The 6,630-nt window shown below is 37.4% G+C and overlaps 1 protein-coding gene across 3 annotated transcripts in view; it reads right to left on the bottom strand.

The window, feature by feature from the left end:
* MNAT1 (MNAT1 component of CDK activating kinase) overlaps window positions 1–6,630 on the bottom strand; it is a 236,485-nt gene that overhangs the window by 204,653 nt on the left and 25,202 nt on the right. The window lies entirely within an intron of this gene.

Below are 6,630 nucleotides of genomic sequence, written 5' to 3'. Positions count from 1 at the left end.
ACAGGCACTTGCCACCACACCAGGCTAATTTATGTATTTTTAGTAGAGACAGGATTTTACCATGTTGGTCAGGCTGGTCTCAAACTCCTGACCTCAGGTGATCCACCTGCCTCGGCCTCCCAAAGTGCTGGGATTACAGGCGTAAGCCACCGCGCCCGGACAATTCATCATCTTTTAATTTATTTATGTCAATTTCTTTAGAGATGTGGGGGTCTCACTCTGTTGCCCAGTCTGGAGGCAGTGGTGCAATCAGAGCACAATGCAGCCTTGAGCTCCTAGCCTCAAGCAATTCTTCTGCCTCAGCCTCCTGAGTATGATTTTGATCTTAATTTTAAATTCCCTAGTGATTACCCTGTAATAAAACTCATAATCAAAAGTAATCTTAGAGCCCTTAAAAATGTGCTCTATAATTCATCTAAACAAGTGTTCAACAAGGGAAAATGAAACCTTCCAGTACAACTGAAAGCAAGCATAAAATTGCTCGCCATTATTGTTTAGTTTTACAGAAAACTCCTATTATTCAGAGAACTAAAATACTTTCAAAGAAAATTTACCCATCATAGAAAATGGACATTTATTCACCAAATTCAAAGCAATTCAATAAATATTCATTAGGTGCCCACCATGTAGCAGGCACTGTTTGAGGCATTAGGAATACTTCAATAAGCAAAACAATGATCCCTGTCCTCATAGAGCCTATATACTAACACGGACAGATAAATTACGTAGTGTTAGAAGAGAAGAGCTAGCGAAAGAAGAAAATGTAGGGCAGGGTGAAAAGTGCTCAGGATAGTAGGGACAGTGAGGTAGGCAAGGGTTGTAATAAGATCAGGGAGGCTGGAGAATGATCATGTAAGACAGAAGGGACGCTGTAAGGACTTTGGTTTCTACTCTGCATGAAATGAGGAGCCACTACAGAGTTTAGAATACAGAAGTGACAGAACGTAAATTACTTATTTTAAGGCTCATTCTTGGCCACTGTGTGTGAAAGCAGACTATAGGGACAAAGGCAAAAGCAGGCAAACTAATGTATGAGCCACTACCATAAATTCATGAAAAAGAAGTAACAGAAGGGAGAGTAAAAAGTGGACAAATTCTCACCTTATACAGGCATTAACAGAAGAGGAAACAGAAACTACCAAAAAGCATGAAAAGGGGGAGCAATCAGGGAAATGCATTTTAAAACCACAGTAAAATACCACTTCACATCTGAATTTTGTTTTTAATTTTAAAGTCTGACAATACAAAATGCTGGCGAAGATGTAAAAAAAAAAAAAAAAACCTTCATACCGCTGATAGGAGTGTAAACTGTACAACCTCTTTAAAGAACAAAATGGCATTTCCTAGTAAAGTTAAACATGGACATGCCTTATTACCTAACAGTTTTATACTAGAGAAACCATAACTCATGTTCACCAGTGGACATATACAAGAATGTTACAGCAGTATAATTTCCTATAGCAAAAAAGCAATTTGGAAACAATACCTACGTCCATTAACAGTAGAATGGATAAATAAAATGCTGTACAGTCCTGCAATGGAATACTATATAACAGTGGAAATGAACAAATTACAACTATGTGCATTAACACTGTGAATATCAAAAATATAACTCATAAACACAATGCTGAATGAACAAAGTAAGTTGAAAAAAACAAATACACAAATTAAGAACCCTTGTGCCTTTTGGTAGAAATATAAAATAACGCAACCATTTTGGAAAGCAGTATGAAGATTCCTAAAAAAAACTGAAAATAAAACTACCATATGATCCCACAATCCCACTGCTGGGTTAATATTTCAAAAAATATTTGAGCAGTACAGAATATTTGAAAAGAATATGTGAAAGGAACAGAATATATGAAAATAACAAATATATAAATTAAGAACTCTTGTGCATTTTGGTGGGAATATAAAATGGTGCAATCATTATGGAAAACAGTATGAAGATTCCTAAAAAAAAATTAAAAATAAAACTACCACATGATCCAGCACCTCTGGGTAAATATTCCAAAGAATTCAAAGCAGGAGCTCAAAGAGATATTTGCATACACATGTTCATTGCAGCATTAACACAATAGTTAAGAGGTAGAAGCAACCCAAATATCCACTGATGGATGAATAGATAAGGAAATTATACTATATACATATAATGAAATATTATGCACTTTTAAAAAAGGAAATCCTGTCACATGCTAAAACATGGATGAACCTCAAGAATATCACGCAAAGTGAATAAGCCAGTCACAAAAAGACAAATACTACATAATTCCACTTGTGTGAAGTATCCAGTCAAAATCACAGAAACAGAAAGTTAAAAAGTGATTGTCAAAGGCAAAGGGCAGAAAAGAAGGGAAAATTAGTTTAATGGGTATAGAATTTCAGTTTTACAAGATGAAAAAGTTCTAGAGATTCATTGCACAACAATGTAAATATACTTACTACTGAACTACACACTTAAAAATAAAGGTTAAGTGGCCAGGAGTGGTGCCTCACTCCAATAACCCCAGTGCTTTGGGAGGCCAAGGAAGGAGGATTGCTTGACCTCAGGAGTTCAAGACTAGCCTGGGCAACATAGCAAGACTCCATCTCTACAAAAAAAATATTTTAAAAACTAGCCATGTATGTGCCTGCAGTCCTAGCTACTCAGAAGGCTGAGACAGGAGGATCACTTGCCCCCAGGAATTCAAGGTTGCAGTGAGCCTTGATGGTGCCACTGCACTCCAGCTGGGCAACAGAGTAAGGCCCTGTCTCTAAAAAAAAAAATTTTTTTTTAATTTTTAAAGCAGTTAAAATGGTAAATTTAATGTTGTGTGTTTTTTACCACAGTAAAAAAAATCTTAGCCATGTGCAGTGGCTCACACCTATAATCCCAGCACTCAGGGAGGCCAAAGCAGAAGGCTCACTTGAGCCCAGGAGTTCAAGATCAGCCTGCGCAACAAAGTTAGACCACCATATCTGAAAAAAAATAAAATAAAATAAAAAAATTGGCCAGGCATGATGGCATATGCCTGTGGTCCCAGCTACATGGGAGGCTGAGGCAGGAAGATCGCTTGAGCCCAGCAGAACAAAGCTGCAGTGAGTTATGTTTGTCCCACTGCACTCTACCCTGGGTAACACAGCAAGATCCTGTTTCAAATTTTTTTAAATATATCTTAAAAAAGAACACAAATATGTAATGTATACACTTATATAGAATCCAAAACTAAATAGTATACTGTTTAGAGATCCAACAATATCTGGCCAATCTATGAAGAAAAGAAAAAGAATGACAAAATTCAAAGAAGTAGTCATTTCTATGGGAGGAGGAGAAAATATGATAGAAAAAAGATAGAGGGTTCAAACTTACCAGTAATACCCTATTTCTCAATCCAGGGGGTTAGTGCACAAGCATTTGATTTGTTTTCATTATTCATTAAACTATACATATTATATATACACTTTTTGTATGCAAAAAAATAAAAATGTAAACTCAACATTATAATCTTAGGAGTAGGGTAACTTTTTGAAAATGCACATAGCGTTGCCATCATCCACATTCTGATATAAAGGAGAAAAACAAAAAGAGTTTATACAAAGTGTATTATGGCATGGTGATTCAGAAGCAAAGGTTTGTCATCAATTAGGCCTAGCTGAATCTAGGCTGAGCCATTTACTAGTTTGTTTCCTTAGGCAAGTTACTTAGAATCTCTAAGCCTCAATTCCCTCATCCATAAAAAGTGGATATTTACAATACCTACCAATTAGAGTTATTATAAAGATTAAGTGATATAATGAATAAAGAGCATTCAGTATTATGCCTAGGACACAGTAAACATTTCTGTATAAGTAGTAGTAATTTTTAAAACCCTCCCAGGTTATTCTCATCTCCCTCTTGTCCACCTCCATTTGAAAGATTTTGATATTACCTGAAAGAAAGGTTAGAAAAATCCTGTTCGGAGATATAACTCTTAAAACCTTTATAATTTGTCCTTGTGTTTCTGTAGAACATATAATTTAAAACCAAAACAAAACTTTAAGAAGTCAACCAAGACCTTTAAAAGTCAACCAGGGAGAAAGTTATTAAACATGTAACTCTTCAAAATTACAAATACTATTGAAGACAACCACCTATTTATGAGCAGATACATTCTAGAGCTCTTAATAAATGAGTAATACAATAATATTATACACTCAACCTCAAGCAGGAATGAAGTTAGCCATAATTCAAAAAACTAAACTGGGCCGGGCGCGGTGGCTCACACCTATAATCCCAGCACTTTGGGAGGTCGAAGCAGGTGGATCACCTGAGGTCAGGAGTTCGAGACCATCCTGGCCAATGTGGCAAAACACCGACTCTACTAAAAATACAAAAAATAAGGCCGGTCATGGTGGCTCACGCCTGTAATCCCAGCACTTTGGGAGGCCAAGGCAGGCAGATGATAAATTCAGGAGATCGAGACCAGTCTGGCCAACATGGTGAAACCCCGTCTCTACTAAAACACAAAAAAAAATTAGCTGTGTGTGGTGGCGTGTGCCTATAGTCCCAGCTACTCGGGAGGCTGAGGCAGGGGAATCACTTGAACCAGGGAGCGGAGGTTGCAGTGAGCCGAGACTGCGCCACTACTCTCCAGCCTGGCAACAGAGTGAGACTCCATCTCAAAAAAAAAAAAAAAAAATAGCCAGGCGTGGTGGCATGCGCCTGTAATCCCAGCTACTCAGGAGGCTGAGGCAGAAGAATCACTTGAACCTAGCAGGCAGAGCTTGCAATGAGCCAAGATCACACCACTGCACTCCAGCCTGGGCAACAGAGCAACACTCCGCCTCAAAATAAATAAATAAATAAAATTTTAATTTTAATTTTTAAAAAACTGAACTGTTCTTGCCTCCAAGATCAATTAGAAAATGCAGAAGGGTCTCACAGATATAATTACCACTTGGATTTTATTTACTTTCTTCAGCCATCCTCTATGTATCTTAAGTCCCTTAAAATAGGCCCCAAAACTGGCCTCAATTCTCCCCACAAGTGTAGAGTATCCAAAAAAGATCCCAGACAGACAAATTGTAGTAAAAAGAAATACTGAGCCAGACTAAGGCAGTAAGCTGGCCAGACAGAGCAAGGTGTGTTAGACTCCAGGTTTGCAGAGAGTAATCTGAATGTTTCAGGAACTCACAAAACCATAAGTCACAAATCTACAAAGCACAAGGGTTTCTTGTACATATTACCATTGAAATGTTCCTCCACTTTGCCTTCCAGAATGTAGTTTAGGTTTATATTGCATTTCCAATCCAAAAGTGTATTGTTAACACCTCAAGAAGCATATGGAAACCATTTCCCTGATCTGTTCCTATATTAAAAATGTTTACTATAAGAGAAACGGATCTCTGAATCCAAACCTTAACAACTTATTAAAGCAGAAACTCTCAAACTTGATTTACTTACAAACAATAGTTTTTATTATTGAATTGTTTCCTTACATTTTCTCCATATTATCTGAAACCATTTCCTATTTCTAAAAGAATATTTATTCTTGCATTTGTATTACTGTTTCAAGTTTTCAACTATAATGTATTTGAAGTTCTAACAAACACCTACCCAATTCATCTTGTTGTTCAAAATAATTAAATTATATTAATAAGCCTCCCCAAAATGAAATCTCGTCATACAATGAATAGTATTAGATATTCATTAATTAATTGTCCCATATCTAAAAGTTTCTCAAAAAGATTTTTTTTTTTTTTTGAGACAGAGTCTTGCTCTGTCACCAGGCTGAAGTGCAGTGGCGCGATCAGCTCACTGCAACCTCTGCCTCCCGGGTTCAAGCAATTCTCATGCCTCAGCCTCCCGAGTAGCTGGGATTACAGGCATGCGCCGCCACACCCAGCTAATTTTTGTATTTTTAATAGAGATGGAGTTTCACCATGTTGGCCAGGATGGTCTCAATCTCCTGACGTCATGATCCACCGGCCTTGGCCTCCCAAAGTGCTGGGAATACAGGCCTGAGCCACCATGCCAGGCCACAAAAAGATTTTTAAAACAAGATGAATACCCAAAAAAGGAGTAAGGGAGAGTAGTTTGTATTTCTTTTTTTTCTTTTTTTTTTTTTTAGGCAGAGTCTCGCTCTGTCATCCAGGCTGGAGTGCAGTGGCGTGATCTGAACTCATTGTAACCTCCGCCTCCCGGGTTCAAGCAATTCTCTGCCTACGCTTCCCAGGTAGCTGGGATTATGGGCGCCCACCACCAAGCCTGGCTAATTTTTGTATTTTTAGTAGAGACAGGGTTTCACCATCTTGGCCAAGCCAGTCTCGAACTCCTGACCTCATGATCTACACAACTAGGCCTCCCAAAGTGCTGAGATTACAGGCGTGAGCCACCGCACCCGGTGGAGTTTGTTATTTAACAGATGCAATCCTTTTACATTATCTGAATCATCTTCTTAAAAATCACTTAAAAGAGAAATTAGAAAGTTAAAATTTTCATTTTAAAAGAATTAATCATTTTTAAGTTATACATTTACTTTTATAAGTCAAGATTTTATATATTTCTAAGATTATAGATTTTAAATTTATAGAGGCAGATTTTAAGGATTCTACACTTTAATTAAGAATATATCCAACCTCTGCTAGAGTCACAACCATATTACAAATAGA

Source organism: Pongo abelii, chromosome 15 (assembly GCF_028885655.2).
Source record: "Pongo abelii isolate AG06213 chromosome 15, NHGRI_mPonAbe1-v2.0_pri, whole genome shotgun sequence".
Classification (NCBI taxonomy): domain Eukaryota; kingdom Metazoa; phylum Chordata; class Mammalia; order Primates; family Hominidae; genus Pongo; species Pongo abelii.
Note: the sequence above shows the minus strand (reverse complement) of the source record. Positions and strands in the feature narration are given on the sequence as shown.